General features: G+C 34.6%; 1 protein-coding gene across 4 annotated transcripts in view; it reads right to left on the bottom strand.

The window, feature by feature from the left end:
* su(f) (cleavage stimulation factor subunit su(f)) overlaps positions 1 to 14,947 on the bottom strand; it is a 115,935-nt gene that overhangs the window by 85,886 nt on the left and 15,102 nt on the right. Inside the window, exon 1 of one of the 4 annotated variants that reach the window (XM_069828838.1) lies at positions 8,325 to 8,688. The exons of the other annotated variants lie outside the window; for them this stretch is intronic. The gene's annotated coding sequence lies outside the window, so the exon portion shown is untranslated. Of the gene's footprint in view, positions 1 to 8,324; positions 8,689 to 14,947 lie in introns of those variants that run through there. 4 annotated transcript variants of the gene reach the window in all.

Here is a 14,947-nt window from a genome sequence, read left to right as displayed (position 1 = left end):
AACAAAATAAAATAACATGCTCTTCGCCAATATGCTGTCAGCACCTCTTCATTGTAACTGCACATTATTCCATGACACAGGAACACTGAAGACCTCTTTCACACACAGTCATAGAGAAATTTCCAGCTTATTATGTTGTTTTATTTTGGAACACAAAATCTTAATTAAAATAGAGAGAACTCACCTCACATGACTACATAATCTGGAAGTCACAAAATGTTTTTAAAATTACCATAACAATTTTTCTACATACATAACAAATTCTTCAATATAACTGTGGAAATTTCTTCACAAATGACATTATTTAACTCTGTTTAATACTGCACACAGTCACTTATTATACTCAACTATTATGAAACATGATCAAATGAAATCAGTTTGCCCTGCTTCACATGGTCTGCTGTCTATGAAGAAATGACCATGTGGTAAGGAGTGGTAGTTGCCTTGTGATTGAGAACAGTTTGGTTCTGGGCCATGCAACTTACAACCCCAATGTATCACATTATGACTTTCATTTGTACAGACATTAAAGAAAGTTCTAAAGGGGCTCAGATTCTCCAGAGATGAAGTGAAAGCCAAAATGTTGAAATGATTTAAGAAGCAACCCAAGTCTTTTTCTTTCTGGTGCCATGTGATAACTCCCCAAACAATGGGACAATGGGATGTCTGTGTGAATGCTATGTAGACTTTTTCTAAGAAACTCTATTGCATGGATGTATCCTTAAAACATTGTTTTTTTTTTAACTATATCATACTTTTTATGTACCTTAATAAATCAATTTATAACTCGACTAAGGAGGTTTCACATGATGATGCCCCTGTATGTCAATATGTTTACAAAAAAGATCAATGTCTGTCGAAAGTAATAAGACATCTTAGTGATATAGTTCTCATCAGCCATTTTCTGAATTTGAACACTGCTCATATGTTAAATTTTACATCACCAGTCACTGTAAATGAGTTCCATGCAACCTTACAATTGTTTGGTATGAAAATTGTCATGACATACCATTAGTCAACAAATCCATGGTGGAATGACAGTGTGGGGCTTTTTTTCTTGGAGTACTCCTATCACAAATCCACTATTTTTCCATAATTCAAAATGACGAACAGTCAAGTACCCGCAATTAGTTTTTGAGCTCACTTCTTGAGTGTTTGGGAATGGCACCATACAAGCAACAAGCAGAATATTAGAAAATATTGTGACAATGTTATTATGAAACATGGGTTTTGCAAAGTTTACTATTAAAACATATAATATCTGCTTTATACATAAAAAAGGTATGTCCAGTAAGTACATACTGATCACACATATCTTCTGCATCTGCTGAGCTATCTGATTCGTACATGCGTAATTGTTCTTTTCCCACTGAAGTACAAACTGTAGACGCCATTTCAGGAGAATCTTTTTACTGTGACTTAAGCTAAGAAGCATCTCTCATACTCAAGCCAGCTGACTGGCATGCTGATTATAATGTATGGTCAGCAACTATGTGTGAGATGTTTGTCTAGTGTATATTCATCAGCAGATTTGTGGCGTTTATGGACAAAATGTAATAAGTGACAGGATGGTGAGAAAGTGGGTAAAAAAGTTAAATGAAGAGAGAGATAATATTCATGATAGCACAGTGGCTACCTGCTCTTAGTTGATCAAGATATTGTGAATATAGACAAAAATTTCGTGAAAACCAACAGATTACATTTGCCTACATCAAATCTGTCTACAGAATTCTAGCTTTTTTTTTTTTTTTTTTTGCATGAAATTGCGATGAAACATATCCATTAACGAAAAATTATGCTTGCAGTGGGTTTCCAAAAATTATGGCAAACAACAGGTTGCATCTATGTTGTTTTTGGAGCAATATCACACAAGAGAGAAATTCCTGAGTACTGTGGCAGACAATGAAACACAAGTTTCAGATGTGACACTGAAAAGCAAACAATATTTACAGTGGTGGCACACTGGTTCCCCTAAAGCAAAAAATTTCAAGTAGATGTCCACAAAAAAAGCCACATACGAAGTGTGTTTGAAAAGTTCGTTCCTGAAGCATAAATGGCATTGAAAACATGTCAACAATGCCGCCACTGTTAGCGACCATTTTACATTAGTTCAAGTACGAAAGGTCATAATTTTCTGTTCACTACATTTTGTGTAGTTTAATTTTGAAGTTAATGGATAGAACAAATTGGCAAAAATGGAAAATATCGAGTTTCGTGCTATCATTAAATATTTCGTAAAAAGGGGATGAGTCTAACAGAAATTAAAGCAGACATGGATGTTACACTGGGGAATCTGCTCCAGTATTTTCGACGACGAAATGGGTGGCACTATTTAAACATGATCGAGAGAGTATGAACAACGACCCCCATAGTGGACGTTAAGTAACAGCACAAGTGAAGAAATCATATAAAAAAATTCCAGGATATGGTGCTGAATTACCATCAACTGAAACAGCAGGAAATTAGCAAGACTTTGTCTATCCCAACTGAATGGGTGCACCACATCTTAGTCAATATCTTGGGCATGTCCTAAGTCTCCGCAAGGTGGTTTCCATGTTTGTTAACACCTGAACAAAAGGATATCCAATCTCAAATTTTGAGGAATTGTCTGGTTTGATTCGAGAAAAATACGCCACACCTTTTTAGGAGTTTGTAACCAATGATGAAACCTGGATTCACTACTACATACCAGAGACAAAACAGCAGTCGAAACAATGGAAGCACAGTGATTCTCTGCCTCCAAAGAAAACAAAAGCTGTTTAATCAACTAGGAAAGTCATGGCAACCATATTCTGAGATTCTAATGGGGATAATCATGATTGATTATCTAGGAAAGGGGAGAATAATAACTGGACATTATTATTCAAATCTTCTATAGCAACTGAAAGGAAAAATTCGCGATAAGAAGCCATGTATGGCCAAGAAGAAATTGCAGGCTGCAAGAAACAAATTGCAGCATTACCTGAATTAATTACTAATAAAATAAAATAATTTTAACTCATAAATATCCAGCCGATTATATTTGCAGGCACGCACAGCTACAATTTGAGATCCAACTTTTTTTATAGTAGTTTTTATTAAATTATTTTATATTGTTGCACAAATATGCAGTGAAATATTGGAGAACAGTTGTATTACCAGTATGTACTTTGTTATAACTCTCCTCTGGTAAACATGTTTACAAAATGACATGCGATGCAACACAGGGAAAGAGGGGATAAGCACGTAAAAATGGAGAATGTTACCCAACAATCCAAAGTGGAGAAAAAGTCACAAATTAAATACAAAGGGTATTATGATCAGGATTCATAAGTATGTTAGTACTATCTGTCAAATGTCGAATAAAAGATGACATGGCACTAAAATTCGGGATCTGGCAGGTGCCTGACCTTCCTTAAGGTACGGTCACACGTCGCTACTTTTGCTGTGCAACTTTTGTACTGCAGCTGCAAAAGTTGCATATCATGTTCACACGTAAGCCAAAAGTAGTGCGCTGCATGCTACTTTTTGTGCTGCACAACCCAAGTGCAGCAAAAGTTGTGAGTCTGTTCACACGCAAGGCGCTACTTTTGCAGCCACAGTCATGCTGCAGGTTTCCATCTCCGTGTTGACTGCTCAATATACATTTTGTGGTTATGGTCGCATTATTAAGAAACTCATGCGAAAGCTTACTTATCTATTATTTGCTTTTCTGTCCTAACTAGTATTCAGAAATTGGTATTATTTTTACTATAAAGCTTTTAAAACTGCCTATATACTTAAATGATAACCAACAGCATATTCACGTAATCAATGTTGGCAACCCTCCTGTTTGAAACTAAGCTACGGAAAATTAAAAAAATGAATTATATCGTCAGCAAATATGCTCAGTCTGTGTTGTGCATTTAATAACTGTTACAAATAATTTATTTTCATCACATCTAACATTAAAATATATCCAAACAATAAAAGTATCATTGGCACATTTGGGTGGCAACACTGGTCGCAACCGCAGCAAAAGTTTCAACAAAATCGATATCAAAAATTCTGCGGCTGCAACCCTGAGAACCCTGTTCACACGTCGCTACTTTTAAGCTGCGCGCGGCATGAAAAAGTAGCGGGCAGGTTCGGCAGCCGCTACTTTTCGGGTTGCACCATTGTTCACACGTCGCAGTACGAGAGTTGCGCAGTTTTTTGTACTGCAGCACTGCAAAAGTAGCGACGTGTGACCGTACCTTTACTTTGCACACCTCCAATGTCAGTTCCTGTGTTTCAGAAAATCTACACTTTCGCGGTATTCTGGTGAAGAGTTTTTAAGGAACTTATATACATTGTAAATAATTTTTCTACTCGAATAATTTCACATTTGTGAATAGCAAAATCAGTACTTGGTCCGGCCTCAAGAGACATGATGATACAAAATTACAACACACGCTATAAACAAAACGTATTTTGTCCTTCACCGACTATTAATACTTATTAGTCCACTACCCTAAAGAAATAATAAAACACGGTGAAATATATAACACTAACAATAGGATCTACTAATTTAAATGAACTATATATGGCACACTGATTTACTATTTAATATGAAATTTGCTCCTTCACTCAACCACAGTCATTTGAAGATGAAAGAAAGTAAATTGGAACAGTTAAGGCAGCTGAATAAATATTGTATTTCCTAAGACCTCATAAACAAAGCCAGTGTTTGTTTGAGTGGTGGAGGTTTATTATCTCAACAATTCCCCCTTCTCACAAGTGACCCGAGATTTAATAAACAACGAAACATGAAGAATTCATTTCACAATGCATGGGACTTGATACAGTAAGTTCTGTATGTTGATGTCTTAAATGAAAGAAAATATTTCTCTGATAGCTTTTTGCATAACGTATTTTTATTCTATTATTATTATTTTTCAAAAGTGATTTTCAGTTTGGACTGATAGGTGTACAAAGTAAGCAATGCAAAATGACAAATACATATATCAGAAATCGTGATGTTGAGTGAATGCCTTTGTTTAGCCATTTTAAAAATTAAAATGCACTTTTCAAGTGTTAAACAAGAAATAAATAATTTCTCAGCAACTATACCACCTAAAAATATGGGATTTTGATAGTCATGAAGGACACAATGAGCTCTTTCTATAGAACATACCCCCAAGACTTTGTCTTAAATAGTCTTTCCGAGCGGAAGGGATTAAGGGTATAGTGGCATAACGCTAGGTCTGAACTAGGCAATGCTGGGAGGCGGAAAATGCAAATGATTGGCAAGTGCCTCTATCATAGCTCCACCTCACCGGCCATCAAATATGCCATCTAGTATAGAGTCCACATTCTTATGTAAGTACTAATTAAGTTAATTACATATTCTCTAATGTCTTCAAGTCTAGAAAACATAAATCCTTGTCAAATAGACAACCTCTGAAATATTAAGACTTAACAGTATCACATATTGGATACAAATTACGCACTTGTGTCATTCTAAATAAAAATATTTGTTTTAGCTTTACACTGTGTTATCAATAGTTAGATGTGTAATTAGTCTTAGAATAACATGCTTCAATAAATAATTCAGCTGAACATGGCAAACAGGAAGTATTTGATGGACAACAATGAGACTTTTTTGCAGGCACTGCTTTTGTAATTCATCATTCTGTATTATCATTTTACCTAGTCATACTATAAGTTAAGGCTAAGTTGCATGAATTTAAAATATAATAAATGAAACACAGCACCTATTAACTTTCACAAGTACAGTTATGGAGAAATCCTCTACAGGTAACAAAAGAAGTTAAAATATGAAGTAATAAGAAGAAAACAGATAGGCTGAAGGAGCTCCAGAATTTTAATGCTAAGAAAACTGTGGAACTAGTTTTTAGCAAAATTACTCTGAAACCAGTTTTTAGCAATCACTTTTAAGAATTAGGCCTACATTTCATTTACATTCAAAAGTGGCTATTTTTTCATATACTTCGGTGATAAAATATAGAGGTAGGAATGTAAGTGAAGTACTATTTTTTTTTAATTCAAAGCTAATGAATTCTACAAAGCGAGTCAAACTCAAGTTACCAGCATTCTTATCGAGCCACAAGTTTTCTTTTTGAGGGCAATGCACTAGGTTTCTTGCATTAGTCGCTTCCTCTAAGTCCTGCACAGGAAACAATGATAGTGTCTTTCTTGTTGATTGTCATCCCCCAATCACCATTGGCGAGTTTTCTGAATTGCACCGAGAAAGACTTCTTTTCAACCATAATTACATACACAATACAATAACGCATATACCTTATCTAAATGTATCTACTGAATAAATTGTACGTGTTGTGTTTAAACAAGTTTCAGCAGAATTTTCCAGAGGCTACACAACCACATAAATAGCATGTTAAATTATTAAATAAATTGCAAGGGGCAGTTTTCGTTCTAGATAAAAGAAAGATTAAACATAACTCATATGACTTTTTCTCTAGTAGATATGTTTCAACAAGGAAAATGCATTGTACTGTATGTCTAACTATGCTTGAAAGAACTTATTTCTCAATACACTTCAGACAATTCACTAATACAGAACAAAAATGTAAAGTGCCAGCAGAATTGTGTCGTCAGCTTATTTAACAAGGAAGATTTACAAATTGTATCCTGCGCATGACTTAGAGGAAACAACTAAAGAGAAATCCTAATGTCCTGTTTGTCTAAAAGCAACCTTATGGCTCAGTAAGAATGGTAGTAACTTAAGTTTCACTAGCTCTGCATCACCGCATCATAAAAATTCAAAAGTTTATTTTTCTCTGTTTTATCACTGTTACCATCTGATCATCTCAAGAACTACAGTACATATTTAATCAAAATGGTATGTAAACTGTAGTGTGATTAGAAAATGAAAATCATATTCTCAATATTTAGCTACATTTTTCGAGGGTTTTTCATACACATATGTACACAGTTTTTAATACAATAAAATACTACTCAGAAATCTATCATTACATACATAAATATGAAGAGAAAATGTAGGTCACAGCTTTGTAGAGTAGGGTAGAGGAAGGAAAACAGGTATGAATGAAAAAAAAAAATATTCAAATCAGTAGCGGCCAGTGATCGAAATCCTTGGTGAGGCCAGATGCAACTAGTTTAAGTGCTTCCAATAGGAAATGTTTGTTTATTATATTAATTATTATTGTTATTATATTATTAATATCATTATTACTGTATTATTATTATTATTATTATTATTATTATTATTATTATTATTACTACTATTATTAGTCTATTCTTATTACTATCAAGAAAAATAATAATTTCACTCACCAAATAAGCTGTTATGCTGTGAGTTTCAGTGATTGTTTCAGTGTGATGAAGCAACCCATATTATGTGTTGAAATTCCCCTTTCTTTCTTTTCTTTTTATTTTTTTTTTTCCTTTGACAGCAACAAACAAGGCCAAGAGAAGTTTATTTTGCCTCACATTACCACATAACCATTTATGTTGCCCATACCAGGATGCAATAGAAACTCGCGTTTTAAGATTATGTGTCAGAAAAATTATCAGCGATGTCGTAGGTAGTCTCTCTCTTTATTTAAAACTTCTTTCTTTCGGTATTATTTCTTCTCGAAAAAGGATACTCTAACAATGAATTAACTTCGCCAGCATTATTTTTCTCATTTGTTTCTGTTTATATTTTCCCAAAATACATAACAACATTGGCCCAGATTCACTACTGTACTACGAAGTACAATAGTACAACACCCTCGCTTATGTCATAAACTGAGACATAAGGGGAGAGAATCGAGTGGGTCTCTGCCTGCCAAAGAGCTGGAATTTTGTTATTTATGGCCTAGTTAGGAAAACAAGTCACCACTGCTATTCCCACCCCACTCTACCCTTGAGGCCGACCCATGGATGGGAGGAGTGAAACCTGACCAGGCCAGACAAATTGTGCCTCAGCTACAATGTTTTAAGCGCAAACTCAAAGCCCGCGAAAGGACATGAAATGCATTAAGCCAAACCCGGCACGAACGATTCTGGCCTCAGGAACAAATTTTACCGCAAAACAGGTCTATATACATCACAAGCCAGACCCGGCACGAGCGATCCCAGCCTCAGGAACAAATTTTACTACAAAACAGTTCTATATACATCAAAGTTTCAAATGCTTCTACAGCGATATATGCTTCATTCAAATAACTAATATATTATATAAAAACACAAAATTTGATTTCAGTTAAGCCAAGTGACTGAGGCCCGGCCTCACTTGCCTCAGTCAATCAGCCGCCACTGATTCAAATAACCCATTACAAAAGGAAGACAACTGAAGATAAAAACTGTTACTTGATAATAAACCAAAACACACAAACCTTTTACCAACAGATCTGTGTACTGTTCATTCAGGTAGAAGGGGAAGAGTAACTCAATTTCAATACAGCAATACTCTACATTAGCAAAGTTTCTATTTTCATAAAAGTTCCTTTTTAAAATCATATCATTTTGTAATAATCATGTTCCAAATCCATCATCCCATATTTTTATTTCTCACTAATAGGTATAGATTGTGATGACTGACGATGGCATAATCTGCAAAAAAATATAATAAATAGGACTGTATTATTAGTTCATGATACTTACATACACATGTACAAAATCGTCAAGACAGATCAGAGTATCAGAATACTTACCAGGGTTTATGTAGGTCTTCTTTTCTTCCCATCTCACGATGTGATACTTCATTTGAAAATAAAAGCAAAAACACCGCACTTCAACCTTGGTGTATTCATACACAGATGGAGTCAGTAAGTAACCAGACCGCAGAGCCAAAAAATATCTAATCAAACACGACACTAAAAGAACAACAAGTATCCCTGCTTCATATTTTCGTCTAAAATAACATGGAGAAAAGTATTCTACAATAATTTACATACTCTTAAAACTTAACGCAGTCACTTTTCACTGAAACTTATGAACTAGTGTAGTGTAAGTAAAAACTTGGCAGAATCATAATCATATGAATATACTCTCAGTATATTAGTAAGATTAACAAACCTAAGGAACTACTTTATTTGCATTTTGTCTTACTGAAAATTTTCTGTGCCACATCAATACTGCTCACTTTTGTCCTATGGCTTTTGGTATGTTCTTGAAATATGCAATGATGATTTACAATAATTGTGACAAAATTCTTTGCTAAATGAAATTTAATGAAAGACAATTTCAGATAGAACGATCTATGAAAAATGTAAACATCTCAAAAGCATATTTTATGTTCTATGAAGACATTATTTTAAATTAAGAATCTGTCTTATTATTCTGATGAGAAAAAAAATCTCAATGCACGAAAGAAAACAAATGAAGCTACTGTTGTCATCATAAACAAATAGAAATATTCACAAAGAAAAACCATCTTGGAGCAACTGGTTATATATTTTTGGGTACTCAGAATTGATTTGTACTTTTATTTCATTGTCATATTTCGAGGAAAATTAAGTATAAAACTATGGTGTAATCAGTGCTAGTACAAAATTTAATAAACATTGCAGAACATTTTATATTTCACAGCCTCTTTGGTATGTACTTTTAAGTATAACAATATACTGGAAAACATTTTAGGGCTCATCTTATACCTCAATAAATAAATTTAAATAATTCTTGGGGGAAAATAAAGAAGACATATTCAGGCACTCAAAAAAGCCAGGGAACAATAATGTGAAGCATATCAAAGGTATACTGAACATAATAAAGGCATAGAAAATTTATATTGATTTTTCTTCATTTGTTATAAAAACACACAGTACTAACACACAATTTCCTCAGAATGCTCAGTGTAATGAGTACAGCAAAATACTCCAATTACAAAAACACTCCATTAGCCCTTTTGTTGTATTAACCAGGAAATACTTTATTTCTATTCAATAGGTACAGAATATTTTCTTTTTTATAAGGACCTTTATGTGGGATCTGATAATAAGCGATCCCAAGCCATCTGAAGAAAAGTAAAAAAAGACACGTTGAGACAGGATATGATGAAATGAGCCAAAACACACAGCATCAAAAGAAGTTGTGATTAAATCGAAAACAATCTATGTACACAATTTTCAGTGCTGTATCTCGAAAGATAAAAAAAAACGCCATAAAAGAATATCTGTTGTTTATAGAATTTGGAGCATTAGAAAGATTTTGCAACAATAGATGAGACAGCAACAGCAACCCATTTTGATTTTGTCTACTCTGGTATATAGAGTCCACCAGTGAACATATCTCAATTATTTCCAATGCATGTGATTCTGTAATGGATTTTTGTTGTTGTAATTCTAATCAGTAAAATTAAATCCTTGTAATCTTACATTTTAATGTTTATTCAACTACCTAGAAATAACTATTCATTTTTTATAGATCTAGATTCATTTTCCAGGCTGAGAGGCCGTAGTCTATTGGTTGGTTTTATACCAGATGTTTCGTCTGCAACTGCGGCAGACATCTTCAGTGGAGTGGTATCCGAGGTCGCAAAACTCTTCTCGGCGTACCTGAGGCAACTGATCCTGTGGCTGGTTGTGCGGGCGTATTTATGGTGCAACTAGCGGGCCGAGGCTTGTTGTCGCTCCGGTCCGCGCTGCTTTGTTTGCATAGGCAACACATGCCTATCAAGAGGGCGATCACAACATATGATTCAAGGACACAGACATCTTGAGCACGACGACGCACTTCTTCCCCCGTCTACATAGAGAAGCGATCGAAATATACAAACATGACAACAACTTTAATCGCAAGGAAGAAGGCGTAAAGCTAAACAAGTGTTGGTACCCGGTCCTAAACAGAACAGATAAGAAGCCACTACAACAAAAGGATGGAACCCAGAACGGGAGCAGCAAACAAAGTGGCGCGAACCGCAGCGACAACAGGCATCGGCCCGCTAGTTGCACCATAAATACACCCGCACAACCAGCCACAGGATCAGTTGCCTCAGGTACGCCAAGAAGAGTTTTGTGACCTCGGATACCACTCCACTGAAGATGTCTGCCGCAGTTGCAGACGAAACGTCTGGTATAAAACCAACCAATAGACCACGGCCTCTCAGCCCGGAAAATGAATCTAGATCTATAGACTCCGGCCGTGAAAGCCTACACTACAAGATTATTCATTTTTTTTCTTCAATGAACACTGAAGTCACACTGTAAATCTATTTTTACAAATACTCTCTTAATTGTCATCTCACACCTCATTTCATGTTGCTTTATAATTCAGAACCCATTTCAAATGTTAGTTTTCATTCGTTATTTGCATATACAAGGCAAAGACTTTCTGTAAATCTCTGTTTTGTATTTAAGCTAAGGATTTTTAATCCACTTCCTGCTGATCCTTCACATAGGCAAGGAGGAAGAAAAAATCACAAGGTGCAAAGTCAGTAGAGTATGAAGGCTGTGACAACATTGACAAAAAAATCCCTCCTTTCCCCCCCCCCTCTCTCTAACTCGAATGCTGTTTAAATGCTGAATGAATGGACACAGCTATTTACACAGTAGTAGTAATTGTGGTAGTGGTAGTACATAGTAGTATTAATGGTGGTGGTGGTGGTGGTGGTGGTGGTAGTAGTAGTAGTAGTAGTAGTAGTAGTAGTAGTAGTAGTAGTAGTAATGGTGGTAGTGGTAGTTTGTAGTAGTAGTAATGGTGGTAGTGGTAGTTTGTAGTAGTGATGGTGGTGGTAGTGGTAGTACATAGTAGTAGTAATGGTGGTGGTGGTAGTAGTATAGTAGTAGTAATGGTAGTTCATAGTACTAATAATGGTAGTAGTAGTAGTAGTAGTAGTAGTAATGGTGGTAGTAGTAGTCATGGTGGTAGTGGTAGTAGTAGTAGTAGTGATGGTGGTAGTGGTAGTTCGTAGTAGTAGTAGTAGTAATGTTGGCAGTGGTAGTTCATGGGAGTAGTAGTAGTAATGGTGGTAGTGGTCTTTATTTAATGTTTTCAGCTAAAAAAATCTACAATATGGGACTTACAGTTGTGCTTCTCTCTGAAGGAAGCCATGCCTAGGATTTTATCATCCTTTAAAATCTATCACAGTCAGCTATGATTAAGCCCATAAACCTTGAATCTAATGGGTCAGCATAATAAGCTCAAGACAAGGGGGAATGATTAACACTGAATGCACTTTTGTTTACATAACCACGTGCAAGCAAAAACACACTTTGTTACAAAAAATAGTATATAAACAGTACAATGCAGTCAGGGATACAATGCAGAGCAATGTTGTATAGCTATCTATCCACAAAATCAACTATTATATATTTTCAAAAGGCTTCTTATAGCTTTGTCATTTTTATAAATCTAAACTGCAGGTCTTAAAAGATCTAATTTCAGTTGCTTATAATCCGCTACAGTTCAGTTCTGAACTTTCTGTCCCTTGCTCAATTGTGACATTACTCATTGTTAACTAGCCCATTAGGCTATTTACCTTTTCTAAGGCTCTCAATATCTAGAAAAGGGAGAATAGTGGAGATAACTATCTCACAGTGCTTCTTGCAGATAATTCGAACTCTCCTCACAACCATATAAGGACGATATCAGATTTTATAAATTATTCTTAAATGTTGTGTGTGTGTGTGTGTGCGTGCGTGGGTGGGTGGGTGGGTGCGTGTATTTGGAAGCTTTGGTAATGATTTATTTTACGACATCAAAGAAGTCCAGATTATTCGCCTAATCTATATATATATAATTTGAACTGGTAATGGAAATTATGGGAAAACGGCTGAACGGATTTTAATGAGTGACCCTTCATTTTTATGCCTGCCATCCAAAGTTTTTCGGAAAAGTAGTAGTTTTCAGTGAAATGTCAATTTTCCTACATAATTTTCCTATTTTCCGAAATCCATCTCTTGTCAGTCTTGAGAACTAATTTTATTAATCACGGCCGACTTGATTGAATTTCAGAACAAAACACACACTACAATAAACACAATATCTAGAAAAGGGAGAATAGTGGAGATAACTATCTCACAGTGCTTACACGAAGGCCATGACCTGCAGGATTGCCGACATATATAGAGCTCAATTCAATTTGTTATTAAAAACTGATTTTGCAGTGTATAATTTTCTGAATACAGTTGTGTATTGGATATTCAAATCTACGAAACTTGAGGTGGTTTCATGAAATTATTACCATTAGAAATTAAATATTATTATAGTTAATATCATGATGCGTCTATTCTTCATTAATTGTACATAATATTGATGCTATATTGATGACATGAAAGTGAAACGTTTTGAGGTTACGTAAGTAAATGTAGAGAATATATTAATTTAGATCTTCATTTCTATAATTTACTGAGTGACTGCTATATATAACTACAAAACTTAAGTAAGATAATAATATTGTTATTAAAAATCAAATATTTTTATACTTATTAAACCAGTGGGGTAGGGTCTTTTTCATATACTTAATGGCGGTGTAGTATAGATATTGAGTTGTGTCATCGTCTTCAGTATTGGCTCGAGAGAGCGCAAAAATTACAGTTCCTAAGGGAAGATAAAAAGGTATTACTTACTGATAAAATAAGAGGCCTAGAAAATTTTGTAGTCTCCAGATCATTTCAGCAAGATCTCTTAGTAGGATAAAATTATTTTACACTCTACATTTCAAGTTCTTCATGCAGCAGCTATACGAAAATGCTATTGTTCGAAAGCTTAGTAAACCTGACATTTTTTTAACTTTTGCCTACAATCCACAATGACCTGAAATAGCTACTGCTATCGTCCTGACATTGATACTTGCGTTTTCGCATTGAAACTCAAAAACTGAAGTTGGATAGGTTCAAGAAAAAGTATTTGGCCTAAAAAAATCCATTCAGAGGGAGTATGTTTCATTATTATGGAAGCAAATAACTATCAAAAAGACAAGTATTCTTCATTGAAAATAAATCTGAAAAATTTTTATTTGAACGTCTAACGAACTTAGTTTGCAGCACCATTTGCTGCACAAGCCACTAGTAAATATATAATATTGTTGAATCCAGACATACAAAACCAGAAATGGACTTCTTATATACCATGGAGCCTACACTTCGAGAAAGACAGCACTGAATTAGGGGAAAAAATTGTGTACAATACTTGTTAAATTTTTGGTATTAATCGTAAATATTTAGTTTGATTATAATTATTACATTTCTTGAATTCTAGTTACGAAATATACATAAAATTATTAAGTAATTTAAACCTATATTAATATCAGCTGTAAATGGCAGATTGGGCACCTGACAAAGGAAATTTAAATTATTTTGTGTAAGACCACATGTCATAGTCAGTGGTCGAGCATTTATAACACTTGCCATTAGATCTGAAGTTTGCACATTGAAACTCAGTTGAGGGTAATATATCTTTGACATTATAAAAAATTCTTAGCATGTTCCTTAGGAAGAGAAGTAAAGCTGAAGAATGTGTTATAAATGTATAGCACATAAATTAATCTAACCCATAGAAGATCTATATGATTTAACTTGACACTCTACACACACCTCTGTAATAGTTGATATCTGCTGCCAAAAACTGAGAATGAAGTATGTAGACCTAGCCAATGAACTTTACTTTTACTAATGTTTATACATAAAAAGAGATATTTTATATGTAGTAATTGTTTGGTTTCTAATGTGGATTCATTCTTAGCTATGAACACACCAGATACTTTGCTTTCCAAGACTTTAGGATGATGTTTCATGTACAATATAGAATATTATGATGCTGTACATGTACTACATGAGGAAAAATAATTTTCTCATTTGATGGGAACTAAACTTGGAATTTTTACCACTAAAACATCCATTGCTTTCGACTGGGATTGAATATGCAACACTTGAGTTCAGAGGCAAGCATTGCAATTACTAGACTACCAAGCACAACTTCAATTTACACAGATATTTTTTAAAAAATCTTAATATTTTTGTACAAAATGTGTCAAGTTCACTGGCATTGAACATTTCCATATAGAATACTGACAGCACTG

This window comes from Periplaneta americana, chromosome 6 (assembly GCF_040183065.1).
Source record: "Periplaneta americana isolate PAMFEO1 chromosome 6, P.americana_PAMFEO1_priV1, whole genome shotgun sequence".
NCBI lineage: Eukaryota > Metazoa > Arthropoda > Insecta > Blattodea > Blattidae > Periplaneta > Periplaneta americana.
This window is presented reverse-complemented; position numbering and strand designations above follow the sequence as displayed.